This window comes from Camelus dromedarius, chromosome 12 (genome assembly GCF_036321535.1).
Source record: "Camelus dromedarius isolate mCamDro1 chromosome 12, mCamDro1.pat, whole genome shotgun sequence".
Lineage (NCBI taxonomy): Eukaryota > Metazoa > Chordata > Mammalia > Artiodactyla > Camelidae > Camelus > Camelus dromedarius.
Genome location: NC_087447.1, coordinates 63,757,034 through 63,774,086, shown reverse-complemented (window position 1 = coordinate 63,774,086; position 17,053 = coordinate 63,757,034). Strand labels below are relative to the sequence as shown.

At 42.6% G+C, this 17,053-nt stretch overlaps 1 long non-coding RNA gene across 1 annotated transcript; it reads left to right on the top strand.

Moving 5' to 3' along the window:
- Positions 1–609: 609 nt before the first annotated feature.
- Positions 610–16,828, top strand: LOC135322602 (uncharacterized). Its single transcript, XR_010383256.1, has 4 exons — positions 610–695; positions 10,835–10,908; positions 14,297–14,336; positions 16,774–16,828. It is a non-coding gene; the product is annotated as an uncharacterized LOC135322602 (long non-coding RNA).
- The last annotated feature ends 225 nt before the right edge of the window (positions 16,829–17,053 follow it).

Here is a 17,053-nt window from a genome sequence, read left to right as displayed (position 1 = left end):
TCCCAAACTCCAGCTGAGCAGAACCGTCTTTAATACTTTCAACTTTCTGTGGTCACTCCTGCTCCAGGCTCTGCACATGCGTCTCCCTTTCACTTGGGACCTCTCCCCTGTCCTCCACACTCTTAGTGCCTTCTCTTAGCTGATGCCTTATTTTTCAGGTCTCAGTTTGGAGAGGTCCACATCCAAGGAAGCGCATGTCGGGATGAGGTGCCCCTGCTGGTGCTCTCACAGCCCTGGGGTTGCCTCTATCATGACGCCACTCGGTCCTGGGATTGCCTGCTAAGTCCGTGTTTCCTACGGGACTTCAAGCCCCGGGACCAGTAGAGACTGCGTCTTGTCAGTTTCGCAGCACTAACTGCAGCGTCTGGTCCACGGTAGACACGGTAGGTGTTCGTTAAATGAACAAGTGATTTTCTTTGGTAAGAGAACTTCTCTCACATGATTTGTTTTTACAAAGAAGCATACAAGGAAAAATTCTGGGAAACCTCAGAGTGGTTGTGAATGGTCACAGTTAGAAGTGTTCTGTGTGTGTGTGATATACAAGTTTATGGATTTCCACCCTTTATGAAAAATTGTTTTTCCGCCTTTATTCCCCTCTCACTTATGACAGGATAACTGGTGCCTGGAGGTCTTGTCGGGCTCATCTTCCGACTCCCCACAGCTCTCTTAGCTGTGCAGCTTGGCAGATGTGGTTGGTAAGTTGTTTTTTTTCTTAGGACACAATTTCAAGTTTAAAGAAAGGAATTGGATCAGTTTATACTTCATAAATTAAAGAGAAGAAATACATCTCTCTCTAGATGTGTTTTCGTCTTTGTCTTGCATTAAAAATGTCTAGAAATGCCCAGAAGGGTTGGAATATGTGGTTTTGTAGAAGGCAAGCAGTGGAAAGTAAACAATCTTAAGGTAGCAAGTGTTTGACTCCTTTATGCCCCTGTGGCTACAAATGAAAAGCTAGAGAGGGGGAAAATCAATTTTCCAAAAAACTTTGGGTGGATTGTCCTCTGGTAATGCAGTGATTAGACAGTTACCATTCCTAGAAAAGTGAATTTTGTCACTCTTCGGTGACCTCTATTATAAACCAGTATGATACAACATTATGTGAAGCTGCTGAAAAATGTTTTATGTTTACTTAAGACTTAATTCTCTGCATTAAGAAAAAAAAAGATGGGTAGAGCTCAGTGGTAGAGTGCCTGATTAGCATGCACAAGGACCTGGGTTCGATCCCCAGTACTTCCATTAAAAAAACAAAACAAGACTTAGTTCCCGGGATAACGTTCATGGTTGTGAATATGCAGTGACTCCAGTTTACAGAACTAGATTTTAACTTGCTAAGTGTCTCCTCATATTTGAGTTGATGATTCTGTTTTTTGATCAAAGCCTGTGGAATGTCTGGTTGCCATGGATACTGAGGCTTAAGAGGAGCCATTGAGTCATCTTAGTGTATTGTCCTCAAAGACAAAGCAGCGTGCCTATCTGCAGAAATGTTGAAATTCTCTTAGTTGCTCCAAATTCCCTGGCATGGTGGTTTCTTGGGATCTGGAAGAAGTTTCCTGGGGCTGTTTCCACTGCAGGATGAATGGTCTCTTGGGTGGAGTGAAGAGACACAGGCTCTGGCTGTGGTTATTCTGAGAGCTGTGCCGTCCCCATTCCAGGAAGAAGGGGAAATCAGTTGAGGTTTCTCAGGCATTACTCTGTTCCCGACCCTGAACCAAACTCTGGATAGAGTTTGTCTCGTGCCTTGTCTGCTGGTCGAGGGCAAAGATTGAGTCTAGTTCAATACTGTATGCTATATAGTTTGTATTGGTTGATACGAATGATTGCTGAATGAGTGAGAAGTAACCCTGCACAAGTATTATAAACCCATTTTACAGATGATCACAGGGAGGTTAAATGACTTGCTCAAGGTCTTATCTCCTTATTGAACATAAGATATATTAGTAATAGTTAACTTTATATCACTGTATTTAAGTTGCAAGATGTCAAAAGAAAAGCATGAATAGCATTCAAGGATATGCAGCCTTTTCTGGGGACAGGATTAGCATACTTTCAGTTGTGCACAGGATAGTTGTATCATGTGGAAGTATGACTTTGTTGTTTTTACTTGGAGATTAAGTGTACCTTCAGATGGGTCTAGGTGCCAAACTGACAAGAGTGGACTGTGGTGGTCAGTTTTCTGACTTGTCTAGGTTATTGGTCTCTTTGATTCAACCAAACAGTAATTTAGGTGTTACAAAGGTAGTTTGTAGAACTTATTAATGTTCATAATCAGTAGTGAGCAATGAAGAAGAATTTGAGTTTAGATCTATTTTTTCTCTTCTTTATTCTTTCTTCTCTTTATTCTTCTCCTCCGAGTCTAGGTCTGTCTAACTTCTAAGTCTGCTCCCTTATTTTACATTGAACAGGAAAAAAGGTCTACTGAGCCAACTACAAAATAAGAATCAACAGAATGCAGTAATCCAATCACAAAGGACAGTCAAACATGCTTACACATATTCAAGAAATAATTCATCTAAGTTATAAATAATAAATAGTTCATTTGTGTCCTTTTTTCTAGATTCCATGTATAAGCAATATCATATGGCATTCTACTTTCTCTTTCTGGCTTACTTCACTTAGAATGACAATCTGCAGGTCCATCCATGTTGCTGCAAATGACATTATTTCATTCTTTTTAATGGCTGAGTAGTATTCCATTATGTGTGTGTGTGTGTGTGTGTGTGTGTGTGTGTGTATAAATATATATATATACACATACATACACACATACACATATAAACACCACATCTTTATACAGTCATCTGTTGATGGACAGTTGCTTTGTTTCCATGTCTTGGCTATTGTAAATAGTGTTGCTATGAACATTGGGGTGCACATGCCTTTTTGAATTATAGTTTTCTCCAGGTATATGCCCAGGATTGGGATTGTTGGATTATATAGTAAGTCTATTTTTAGTTTTTTAAGGAATCCTCCATAGTGGCTGCACCAATTTACATTCCCGCCAACAGTGTAGGAGGTACCTTTTTCTCTATACCCTCTCCAGCATTTATCATTTGTAGACTTTGTGATGATGGCCATTCTGGCTGGTGTGAGATGATATCTCATTGTAGTTTTGATTCGCATTTCTCTAACAATTAGCGATGTTGAGCATTTTTTCCTGCGCTTGTTGGCCATCTGTCTGGCTTCTTTGGAGAGGTGTCTATTTAGGTCCTCTGCCCATTTTTTGATTGGGTTGCTTGTTTTTTAGATATTAAGGAAACATCCCAAATTTCTGACAACCTAATCTGAATTGATACAGACTTCACTTTAATGGCATATGGAAACTCTGCTCCTGTACAGTGTCACATACCCCTTTATGCTGTTATTGTCACAAATTACATCTTTATACATTGTGTGTCTGTTAACATAAATTTACCATTATTTTATGCACTTGTATTTTTTTAATTAAAAAAAAATTTTATTTACCTATTTTTTTAGCTTGCTTCTTTCTTTTTTTTTTTTATTGAAGTACAGTCAGTTACAATGTGTCAATTTCTGGTATCCAGCACAATATCCCAGTCATGCATATATGTGCATATATTCATTTTCATATTCTTTAGCTTGCTTCTTTCTTTATTGAAATCTAGTCGATTTACAATGTCTTGTCAATTTTTGGTGTACAGCATAGTGTTTCAGTGATATATGTACATACCTATATTATTTTTCATTATAGGTTACTACAAGATATTGAATATAACTTGCTGAGCTGTACAGTAGAAACTTGTTTATTTTATATATAGTAGTTAGTATCTGCAAATCTCAAAATCCCAGTTTATCCCTTCCTATCCTTTTTTCCCCGCTAACCATGAGTTTGTTTTCTATGTCTGTGTGTCTGTTTTCTGTTTTGTGTCATTTTTTTAAGATTCCACATAAAAGTGATACCGTATGGTATTTTTCTTTCTCTTTCTCACTTACTTATGCACTTGTATTTAAAATCATACAGGAAAAGAGGAGTCACAAACTGAAAACACAAGAATACTTTTTATATATTTACTTCTATGGTTACCTTCACTGGTGTTCTTTATTTCTTCATATGGTTTTGTGTTACCGTCTCGTGGCCTTTCATTTCATCCTGAAAAACTCCCTTTAGTATTGCTTTTTGTAGGGCAGGACTACTAGCAGTAAGCTCCCTTAGCTTTTCTTTTTGTGACAACGTCTTAATTTCTTTCAGTTTTGAAGTCTGTTTTTGCCAGATAGAGAATTCTTGGTTGACGGTATTTTTTTCTCTCGGCATTTTAAAACCGTCCCCTCATTGCTCTCTGGCCTCCACAGTTTTTATTGAGACATCAGGTGTTAATTTTATTGAGGGTCTCTTGGACATGACTAGTGGCTTCTCTTTTGCTGTTTTCAAGATGATCTTCATCTTTCAGCAGTTTGATTACAGTGTTTCTCAGTGCAAATGTCTTTGAATTTATCCTACTTGGACTTTGTTGAACTTCTTGGATGCATAGATTTCATCAAATTTGGGACTTTTCAAACGTTTTCTTCAATGACTTTTTCTGCCTCTTTGTCTCTTTTCTTCTTTCTGGGATTCTCGTAATATAAATATTGGTAAACTTGGTCATGTCCTGCAGGTCCCTTCAGCTCTGTTCATTTTCTTCCTTCTTTTTCTTTCTGCTCCCCAGACTGCATAATTTTAATGGACGTATCTTCAAGTTACTGATTCTTCCTTTTGCCTGTGAAATCTGCTGTTGAATCCCTCTAGTGAATTCTTCATTTTAGCTATTGTGCTTTTCAGCTCCAGAATTGCTATTTGGTTCCTTTCTGTATTTTCTCTTCATTGAGAAATATATTTATTATATTTATATAATATTCTCTATTTATTTTTCCTGTGAATTGGCCATACTTTCCTGTTTATTTGAATGTTTCATAATTTTTTTTTGTTGAAAACTCGACATTTTGAATATCAGAATGTGATAACTCTTGAGAATCTGGAAATTCGGTTCCCATGATTTGCTGTTGCTTGTAGGCTTTGGTCGTCCATTTCTTTAGTGACTTTTCTAAATGTTCTGCAGAGATTGTATTTCTTGTCGTGTGTGGTCATGCATGTCTCTCTTCTGTTATCTCAGCAGTCAGCCAGTGATCTGAGAGATATTTCTGGAGCCAAAAAGAAGAAATGGAAAATACTCTGCAGTTTTTCAGATTGTTTCTGAGCTGGAGAACTTCAGTTCTTAGCCAGACCACCTACAACTCTGTCTTAATCCTTTCCTCTGTTACTTGGTGCCCAAAGATCAGCCACAGATGTAAGCATAGGAGCACCTCAAGTCTGAGCATGTGTTCAGACCTGGGCATGTGTAAGGCCCTCTGTATTCCCTGGTATGCCTGGGAGCCCTTCAGAGCCTTTATTCCCTTATGTATCTTCCTTCTCAGCCTCCTCCTTCCCAGGATTTTTGGTCCATCTGCTACTTGCCCTGTTCTCCACCCTTTGCCCCAGGTGGAAGTCAGTAGTATAATACCTTTAAGTGCTTTTGACAAATGCTGCCCAGGAGGCCATTCCAGCCCTGAGAGAATTCCAGTGGGGCAAAACAAAGGCAAGCCTCTGAGCCAGTCCCTCAGGGAGCCACCAGACAGGTCAAAATGCACAGCCACAGTTCTCTGATAAAGCCTAAATTGCTCCCTCTGGCACCAGAAAGCTGCACTATTGGGAACATGAACTTCCATCACCATGGTCACTGGCCAAGCTTGGGGATGGGGGATGTAAAAACGCCATACACTCTCTTACCAAAATTGGCAGCCTCTTCTTCATTAGGCACTTCTCTGGTTGTTGTAAGTTTGTTTCTTTTTTAAATTACAGTTATAATTCAGGTTCAGCTGCTTGCTGCTCAAAAGCCAATACTTGAGAGACAAGTGTTAGCTGGACAAGAAAAGGTTGTTTCATTCAGAAGGCTGGCAACCTGGGAGAAGATGGACTCAAAAACCGAGTCGGAAGGTTCTGCTTGACCATGAAAGGTTTTAAAGGGAGAATCATTTGGGGAGGGAGTCAGAGTCTTCATTACCTTCCATTGGGTGCCAACCTTCTTACTGGTTGTCGGTGAGGTAACAGGGCGGTGTTCCAGGAATTTTGTGCTCAGCCTGAAGTTATCCTCCATCTGGGTGGGGGCCTAGGTTCCTGCAGAAGAACCCAAAGATATTGTTATGTTCGTTGAGGAGGAACCAGGCCTTGCTTTATTACTGCTCTACTGTTTCTTGACTGCTCGCCCTTTGTTTCTGCATCCCCTCCCTTCCCTTGTCTAAGAAAAGAATTGTTATGTTAAGCAAAGCAGAACAAAGGCCTTGGAAAATGTGCATAAACCTAAGGGTCCAGGAGTGTAGCCAGTGTAAATGTGAGAGTATTACTATGCTGTATGGCTAGAGGCCTGCTCGCACTCTCTTGGCTCCCTTCATGGGGACGAGCTGCTCTGTTCTCTCAGGACCCATTCCTTGTCATAGTTGTTTGGTGTGTAGTGATGGAACCTGACCTAACCTAGGCCAGTGAGATTCTTATCTGGGTTTTGGAATATGACATCCAATCTATCAGGTTAATCTCTCTGCCATAGGATAAAATATCCAGTTCACATCTTCTGCCATGTAGAGAAATTCAGTTTTCAATGAGAAAGACTGGAGCTGATACGCAGAGCAAAGCACTGGTGTGAGCTGAGGAAAAAAGGTCCCAAGAACATTTTATTCCCTGGTTTCAATTGTTCCCAAGACCCAGCAGCACTCGTGACTTACTTAACTCTTTCACGGGACATCCAATACCTTCAAATAAACTGTCTTTTGGGCTGATTCTACTTGAATTTGGATTTCTGCCATTTGCATGCAAAGGATTCCTAACATACAAACTTTCTGTGATTTTTTTTTCTCTCCACGGTGGTGTTCCTCCTTATAAGACTTGGAATACAAGCTACCACTGGTGAGAGAAGGACAAGAAACTGCCTTAAGTGTTGGCATAAATGGCCCAGCTTGAGGGTGACTTGCATCTCAGAGGGGCAAGGATGCTCTTGGCTGAGACTTTTTCTCTAGAGCTAAGGCATCAGGAAGCTTGAGGTGAAGAGGAGAAAGAAAAATGTGTCTCATCTGCACTCAAAATGTAATTTTTAGCGGGAGAAAGATTTCACTTTATGGTTATCTACTGAGGGCAGTATCAAGTCTTCTGTCCTGCACTGACTTCAGATCCTCCCCCTCACTCTTCAGCATTCTTGTAGTTTAACTGCTGCCTCTTGGCTTGGAGGGAAACAGAAGTCTGTAATCCCAAAGTTAATGAAAAGAGTGTAAACTTTATTCAATGTCTGGATGAAACAAGATGTTCAGGAAAACCCACCTTGCCCTCCCTCCCTCCCCCCTCTCACTCAGTTCCCCGCCTGTGTGGCAGCTCCTCTCAGACTCTCCTTCCTCTCTTATTCTGAATTCTCCCAAACGCAGGCTCAGCCCACACAGGCTTCTTGCTTCCTTTTCTTTTCTGCTTCTTCCTCCATCTCCTCCCTTCCCCACAACTCTCTGCCGGTGCAGGAGTGAGGACACCAGGCCCATCCACTTCTCTGAGTGTTCTCATCATCCATCACTCTGATCTGAATAACAAGATCCCGGGAGCCAACCAGCAAAACAGCTCCCCTGGTGGGCGGAGGAGGCGTGGGGGGCAGTGAAAACTCAGTCACTGGTGATCGGTCTGCACTACTCACCGTAGGAACTAATTCAGATCCAGGCCTCCATTTGAATTCAGGTTTGTTGAGAATAAGCTTTCCTGCCATATAGGTTAACTCAGGACACAGATCTTTGGGAAAAAAAAAAATCTCTTTCAGCAGCTTTAGAAACTGAACTCCCCACACTGAGCCAGGCAAAATTGTTTGGCAAGGGCAACTTGCCATAGCCCTGCAGACCCTGGCCCGTTCCCTGCCCAGCAAGGTCTTTTGGGAATATAAATGATGTAAGGTGGTTTCTCTCTGGCCTGAAGAATTACCTACTACACAACAGGGGTGTTGTTTGCTCCCTATTGAAACTGAGCAGGGCCCTGCAGGGCCCTCCTGGGTAGAAAGCCTTTCCACATCTCCTCACTCCCCGTCTCTTGTTTATAGGAAAAAGGCTTCAGCCTCCTCCACTTTCCCTGAGTTTCAAAGGGTAGATTCAAGCAGTTACTAATTAGGGAAGGGACGGAATGTAGAAACAAAGGAAAAGCAGTAATAAACAACAGTACAGCGATAACAGTACAGAGTCCTACCTGCTCCTTAAGGGGTGTACATAACAATCTGATAGATATGTTTGAGTTGTTCTATAGGACCTAAGGCTCCCACCCTGGCAGAGATGAACTAAGGAAAGGGTTGTAAGAGCCTCCGATTTAGAGCCAGTTGTTCAGGTAACAACCTGGACTTGAGGTTGTCACCTGAAATGGGGACAGTCCTGTGGCACTGAGCCCTTAACTTGTGGAATTTGATGCCACCTCCAGGGAGGAAGTGTCAGGATTGAGTTGACGTGTTAGATACCTGACCCTTGTCCGAGAATTGCTTCGTGTGTGGGGAAAACCCCTCTCACATTGGAAATTTGGTGGAGAATCTTTAATGCCATAATTTTTAGGTTGCAGCTTCTTCCAACTTCCATGTGGGTGGTCAAGAAAGGCCTCTCTGGGGAGGAGTTATTTGAGCTTAATTGTTTGAAGGACTTAGATCTGATGATCTGCGTGAAGGGCATTCCAGAGCCTCTTATGTACAAAACCCCATGCTGGACACACTGAGAGGCAGAGAGTTGGATGAGACTAAGACCCACACCTCCAGATACTAACATAAAAACTGCCTGGGTTAATAGAGGTCATGAAATAACATTGTAAACCAGTATGTGGTGAGGAACTAGCACAGAGCTGCAAACATCTATGGAATCAGATATATCAGTCTTGAAACAGTCATTGCTCCATTTGTTTATGAAATTGTAAACATATCATCTCTAGAGAAAGTATAAGCAGAGGAATGTGAATAGCACTTTGATGTGATTCAATCCTTGATGACACTGAGCACAGCATCTCTGCCCTGCTGTGTGTGTGTCGGGGGTGGCGGGGAGACTTTCCTCTCCCTGGGCTTCTTGCCTTCATGTAGAGGGGCAGCGGCAGAATCGCTCCCTTCTCATTCAGATTCCTCTGGGGAGGAGAAGTGAGTAAGCGGTGACTTTGGGATGGGGGTGGGGGTGGGGTACATGTGGTCAGCAATGCCTTCTTCCTTTTGGGGTCAGTCCAGTATCCTGGCTTGCTCCTTCATGCTGCAAGTTTTTTTTCAGGGGTGGGCCCCATTCAAGGGCCTTCAGTTGCTTACCACTGCTTGTGGCTGGGCAAGGAAGCCCTGTCTGAGGTTTAGTATTAGGAAACTACATTTTCCAGTATTGACTTCATGGGTAATAAAGCCAGCATTTGGTGGCCCATCTGCCTTCTCTATTTCTCAGTGGTTCCAAATTCAGATGGGGAAACGTAATGCTGTTTATTTGGTCTACCTCAGCAGAATCTTGCTCATTTGCTAGCAAGATCTTGAGTGTCCATATTGGACTCAAGTCTTCCAAGTTTTGTATGGATACAAGAATTTCTTAACATTCTTATTTTACTACTTCAGCCATGGCTGATTATGGCTTATATCTTGGAAACTGCAGTCATTTGCAAATGATTTTAAGAGGAGTTTTTCTCATTGATGAGATCTGTGTCCAAGGTTAGTAGTAACAGTTGTGCCTGAGGGCAGTGTTTTTCAAACTGAAGGTCGAGACCCATTAGTCAGCAATAATATCAGCTTAGTGGGCCATGACAGCATTTTTAAATGATAGGATAGAAACTATCAGACTGTATTACAGACAAAGTATTATTTTATAGGAGTTTTGTTTTAGTTACATTTGTGTCAAGTGTGTGTGCGTGTGTGTGTGTGTGTGAAATGGGCAACAACATAAAAAGTATTTTGTGGCAAAGACCAGCTAGGCGTTTTCCAATGAACACACAAATGGGCAACATCTCACAGCTACTTTTGTTCTCAGGATTGGTTGTGTGACTGAGTTTTAGTTAATGGCAGGTCAGTGGAAGTGATAAATGTCCCATCTAGGTCTGGTCTATAAAAACTCACCACACAGTCCTCTACTCTCTTACTGCCTTATATAACCTGGAGGCTAAATGCTGAGCCCAGGACAATGATGAAAACTGTACGTTGAAGATGACAGTCTTCATCAATATGAATCCCTGAATGACTGTGCAGAATAACCCCACCCCTTACCACTTCCTGTCCCCAACCCAGGCACCAATGGGACTCTATAAGAATGAGAAATAAACTTCTAATATATGACACTACTGGAATTTGGGGGTTTACCTCAGCAGATATTGTTACCTTAACTAATAGATATTTCTTACTGTGTGTTTAAAAGCCATTATGAGATCTAGAGGATATTATGTTAAGTGAATAAACCAGACACAGAAAGATAAATATCACGTGATCTTATTTTTCTGTGGAATCTAAAAAAAAAAAGTCAAACTCATAGTAACAGAGAATAGAATGGCAGTTACCAGAGTTTGGAGGGGGTAGGGGAGAAGGGAAATATTGACCAAACGGTAAACAATTTCAGTTATGAGAAGGACATGTTCTGGAGACTTAATGTACAGCACAGTGACTATAGTTGAGAATAATATATTGTAAACTTGAAATTTACCAGGAGAGTAAATCTCAAGTGTTCTCATTGTACATTTTTTAAAAAAGGTAAGTGTTGTACATGTTAAATAGTTTAATTGTGGTAATCATTTCACGGTGTATACATATAGTGAAATATCATGTTATACACTCTAAATATATACAATTTTTATTCCCCCCCCAAGGACACCGACCTATTAATGATTCAGGACCATGGACAGCAGCACGCGCTTACTCCCGTGAAGTAGGAGCTGTCAAGGTAAGCCTGCAGATTGTGCTAACATAGGGCTGCAAGGCTGATGTGTCCCTTATGTTCCCCTGGTGATCCCAGGGAAGCCACATTTGCTGAGGGAGAGGGGCACTGGCTCCTTTGATTGGCTGGAATTTGTGGAAATGAAAAGTGGGACGGTCGCTGCAAGATAGGAACCAGTATAAGCAAGTATGAGCAGTTAAGGAAAAGAAGTGCATTTGTTTACAGTGAGTGCATACAGATGCAACACAAAAGTCTCTACCCTATAAGGCAGGTAAAACATTTTACAGGTGAGGAAACTGTAGCACAGGGAGGTCAAATCACTTACCTGAGATCCCACAGCTAGGTAATGGCAGAGCTAGGGTTAAACCCAGGCAGTTTGAGGTAGGAGTTACAAAACACTTTCTAGAAGAAGGTCCTTTTCTTCAAACGAACACATACGTGAGTGCTCAATACCTGACACATAGGGAAGCAGAGATGCTCTGGTTGGAGGAGGGATAGGAGGCCCGGAGCTCCACTCTCCCAGGTGGCTGCTCCACACTGTCCCTCCTCACCTTGCCCCAGGCCTTTGAGGAACAGAATTTAAAGCCACCAGTACAGGGCTGGGTATAGCTCAGTGGTAAAGCTCATGCTTAGCTGGAATAATCCTGCAGACTTATTTGCTGTCACATCTGAGAGTTTCTCCAGCAGCTGAAGGAGACAGGTAGTGCCCAGATGGAGTGAGGTCAGAGAGGAGGCAGCTAGGATTGAGGCAAAACCTCAAGGTATAGGCTCTGCTGGGTTGGTGAGGGAGCAGGAAGTCATGCTGGGGAGTTAGTCCAGGGGCTGGATGGAGACCCCACCTCAGTGCTGACCTAGTGGGCACTGGGTGTCCAACCACATCCCTCACACAGAGTAAGGGAGCACAGCAACTCAGGGCTGATGCGACAGGAGCCAGAGACTGCCACTTGCCCACAGGATGCTTAACGTCTTAACAGAAAGAAGGAAGAATATGCTTGAGGAAGGCAGCTGGACCCTATGGTCCCAGCATTTTCTACTGGGAAGTGAGGGCAAGGATGCTTTCACTAAATCCCGACCATGCTTAGGCATTTGGGAATGAAGATGAGCACATTTCTGTCCAATGTGCCAGGCTCTGAGTTAGGCACTTTATGCAGTTTATTTCATTTAATTCTCACTAGAACCTAATAAGGTAGTTGATAATATTCCCAAATTGTTGATTTAAAAAAATGGAAGCTAAGAGAGATTAAGAAACTTTTCCAGGCTTTGCAAAGTGGTGAAGCTGGATTTCCACTCAATGTCAGTCTGTTTCCAAGGCCATGCCCCACTACACCAGCTCCCATGAAGCTCCGAGTGAAAGGAAATACATCACAGAGTGAAGGCAAAGAATGGCTCATGGTTCCTCATGTTGAGTAGCGGTATGATCTCTGCAGGGGAGAGGACTGATGGCAATCCTAGAATCAGTGGCACTTGGCACTCATTAGTGTCACCATCCAAGACAGCAGGAGCCAGAAGGGGATTCTCCATACCTGGGTCAGTGGAGGTGTCTCCTTTTTCTGAAATCACTATGGTTCTGATTCAGATGGTCGAATACAGACACATTTCCCCCCGGGGTTTCTTCAGTACCCAGGATCTGTGACCCAGGGTCTGTGTCTGGGGCCAGACTGAAGGTGGAGGCAGAAAGGCTCCTTGAGCATGTCAGCTCGAAGGATGAGAACAAAGGTTGCTGGGAGAAGAAGAGATGTGCAATAAGGTCAGGTGTGGTCCTCGAGTGGTTTTTCTGTCTCATTGATCCAATTCTTCTTGGCTCTGAGTTCATGAAACAGAATCTCTCTTCCATGCCACTGAGTCTCTGGGTAGGCATGATTCCTGGACCACATGGTGGAACCTCTCAAGATAGATGAAGAGTTGTCCTGGGCAGGCCCCCAGAAGCCTGCTGCAATCACAGGAAGTCCTTGCACACCACTAGGCTTCCACTGTGTTGCCCTCCCTTTTCCCCAGCCAGACCCCTCCCTTGCAGTCCCTCCTGCCCTTCCCTTTGGATCCGCTCTTTTCACTGCCCTGAACTTCAGGCCGGCTCACCCACTGCCACAGTGTCCTCTCCCTGCCTTTGGAGCAGATCCCTTCCATCCTGCCCTGACCCTCATACCCACCTCAAATCTCCCCTGTGCTGCCCTCAGCATCCCTTCCCAGTCCAGAGCTGGCCTGTCTCTGCAACACCCCATCCTGAAACGGACCCCATTCCAATCCTCCACCTTCCCTGTGACTGCTCCTGATCCCACAGAGTTCTGGAGTATGAAGGCCTGGCAGTGGGTAGCTGGGGAGAGAAAGATGCAGGACAGCAGAGAGGAACTCTGGATACACCTCTGTGAGGATGACTGGTACCCACGATGCTTAGCTTCCAGCATGCTGTTAGATGTGGGCTGCAAGAAGGGTTACATTACTTAGAAATTTATTGTTCATATATAGACAAGTATATACTTTCTTAAACTGTTTTTCACAGTGTTTTTAAAAAAAAGTTTAAAAAATTAAAAGCAATCTAATGTATAGCAATAAATAGAGCAAAAAACGAAGCTCAGTGTATTTATAGAAGCCAGTTTCATATCATTACCACAATTAAAGTATCTATATGTACAATTAGGGAACCAAAATCTACTCAGTGCATATTGAGGTGAATGGTTCCCAGCTACACCTTTTCACACTCTTTGCGCTGAATTTTGGGTTACAAAGCCCTGACATCCGATCTTCCATGCAACATTTAGGCTGAGTGTAAGCCAGCCTGATCCTGCTGGTTAAAAACAGTGATACTGGGTTTATTTTTTTAAATATCATTAACATAACCCTTATACTTGGAGAAGTTCATAGTAGTGTAAATTGAGGTAAGTGAAAAACTAGCCTCTAAACTCTGCTGCCCTACCCCCTGCTCTCCAGTCTAACATCCCGAAGGCAAGTGCTTTTAACCATGTCTAATTTTAGCTTTTGTTTTGGTTAGTACCATCATTATAGATGAGTCAACTGCTGTTACCCTGTTATCAGTGATGGTGAATTTCAGACATTTGCACTCTCCTCCACATTATCCCACGAGCTCCACGAGGGCAGGAAATGTGCCTGGCAGCCCTGCAGACGTGCTCAGCATTGTACCTCAGGACCCAGAGCGATGCTGGCAAGTGGAGGGCATTTAATAAATCACCGCAGCATGAACTAAACAGTATACCCAAATAGGTACTTCTGGTTCAGAAAACTCAAGGCCAGCATCCCTGGCTTAGTGGGCACTTCAGGGCTGATGCAACATCTTTCAATTCTTCTTTTGTTATTTATGCTAATACATCATTTTTACAAGGTTATGCCACTTGAATTCTGTTCTGTATCTGTAATTATATCTCTCATGTTTTGTCTACAGATGGATCCCAACAAATAAAATGTCACCGTCAATATTATAGGTATGTATTTTTCACTTATTGCAGAACCAAATTCACATGAAATCCTATGTCATTAACCCTGTGCAGTTCAAAGGAGAACGTCCAAGCACACAGATCAAATGAACTCCCCCCTGACATTATGCCATTGCTCAAAATCGTGTCATTCAGATTGCTTCATGTTTGCGCTGGGATTTTCTCACATTTGTTCATTTTTCCTGGAATTTCTAATTTTGTTTTTTTCTGGTTGAGGGAAACAGGTGACTTCCTTACAAAAGTACCAGATTCTTCCAGGTTTTTGATACTATTTGTTCATTGAAATCCATTCTTTTCTTCAAGATAGTCATCTTGGAGTCCTTTGACTTCAGCTTCTAATTTGGGGCCATTGTTTTATCAACTCCCTGGACAACTGTCATCTCCTATGTCTTTTCATTGTATCCTTGAATAATTTCATTTTTTTTTGTAGACCTTCCCATCCATTTTTTTTCTGAAGTTCTTCTTTTTTAGCTTTATTTTCCAGTTTCTAAGTAAACTCTCAAGTCTATTTTTTCAAAAAAGACTGTAGAAGATAAACCCTTCCACTCCTTGCTGTTCTGAGATGAACTTAGTCCCTGTGGTGACTGATGCGAGCAGCAATTGGCTTCAAATGTGGATCTGCTGGAGGGCAGGTATGCTCTGAGACTGACTGCATTCACCCTGTCTCACGGCAAACATTCTGGAAGATGCTGAAGTCTGTAAACACTTAACTTGTTCCTGGTGGACTGGCAGAAAAGAAGCCAGAGTAGGGAAGAGGGTTCAATACAAAAGACCACGCAGTAGGGCCTCTCAGGTGGAATGCGCGCCTGGACCAGGTGCGGCAGTGGCAGGTGTGTTCTCCAGGGAGATGTGAAGGCAGAGAGTTTGTACTCCCGAGCGTGCTGCCGGCCTGTGTTCTGTGCAGCCACAAGTCATACCTTCTGTCTACAAGGAGGGTCCCCAGGGCTCTGTTTGTGTCCTCTGCTGCCTCTCCCATCCATCCTTTGGGACAGCCACACCACTGGGTATACAAAAAATGGAATTATTCCAAGGATACAATGAAAAGATGTATTAGATGTCTTTTCCATTTTCTTAGCAGCTTGGAGGGATCGCTAGAATATAATCCAGCTTCCAAAATGGATAATACAGTGTCTGTCGTCCGTCTGATAGTGGTCCCTTTGTAGACCTGCTTTGTGTGTGCTTTATTTTTCTTGATGGCAGCTTTTAGGAGTATCTGTCCTCCGTGAGATTTTACATGGATGTATCTGTATATGTATCTTTTTAAATTCACTCTACTCAGTTGATCATGGCCACATTTCATTCTGAAGATTGGAGTTTTTCTTTTTTGGAAAATATTTAGCAAAAGGGTATATGTTTGATTGACTGCAGACATTAATATTGGAAACTAAGATATATTCGAGCCATATCCTCTTTATTGGAAAGCCATTTGTATCTAAATCAAACCGTGTGCTAAGCCATTTGGTCTGGGGATCATTGTATGTAAGTGGGAAAAAGGCATCTCCAAGAAAGAACAGAAGTGAGGTCTCAGGAAAGCGGGAAAATGGTGGGATGTCTGAGGTCACATCCCATCAGTGGGTTCCACGGAGGGTGGTTTAGAGCAGGGAACTTTCCTCCTGAGTCTGGAAACAAGAAAACAAGCTGGGCCAGGAACTGCCTGGAAAGCTGAAGGAGGATCAGAGGTCCACCCACCTGTAGGAGTCAGAAGCAGATAGTCAAGCAGGGGCTCAGAACGAGGATCTGACTGGAGAAGTCAGAACTGGCTGTGGGCGGCAGTGAGGAGGAGGGCCGCGGTCCAGGTGGCCCAGTCCAGGCCTGCCATCTAGAATCCTGGTGTGTGTGCTTGCTTTAGTGAGCTGGCTGGAGACGTGACGTATGTATCTCACCATCCAAAAGTGGGCCGGCCCAGATTTGAGGGCAGAAGTGGAAGGAATGGGCCCAAAAGAGGTGGCCATCAATCCATCAATGGAAAAGTTACCTAAAAAAGCATTTGATGTCAGAATTTCCTGAGGCCTCCAAGTACCTGCTATAACCAAACACCAAGAGCTATTTTTTTTCTTTGGGAAACTTACTGTTACTTTAAAGGAAATATTTTACTTATGTCAGATGACTCCACGATTGGATAAGCAAATTATGAAAAACAGTGAAAATAATTAAGGAATAAGTACTTAATTGTATCTAAAGGAACATCAATCTAATATCTAGAGAAGAGCCAGGAAAAAAAATAACCCTTTTGTGTTGGTCTGGAACAAGTTCCATGCAGTGAGGAGAAATGCCGCCGTGCGTGGTTAATACGGAGTTCTTCCAGACACCACACACAGCTAAACACGCAGAACCGTGTCTGATTCACTTATGAATTATCCTTATTAAACACCTAACAAATGTGGAATGGGTAAAAGCATACTTAGTGGCTGCTCTTTTGTTCCAGAAATTTCCAAACAGATGAACATGCCAAGATGAGTATCATTCTGGGATGTCACAGGTAAGTAGGCATCATTCATTTGCATGATTCAAGAGTTCAGGATTTGTGGTTGAAATTGGGTTTTATTTTTTTATCAGCACTGCCTACCTACATCAAAGACAAATTTAGATTCGTACAAGGTTTAGTAATACAGATTTACATGATCCTGTGTGGAAAATAAGACTCTGTTAAAGGCTGCTCATGGGAACCTTTTCTTGAATGTGAATTCCTTTGATTACTCCAGGCA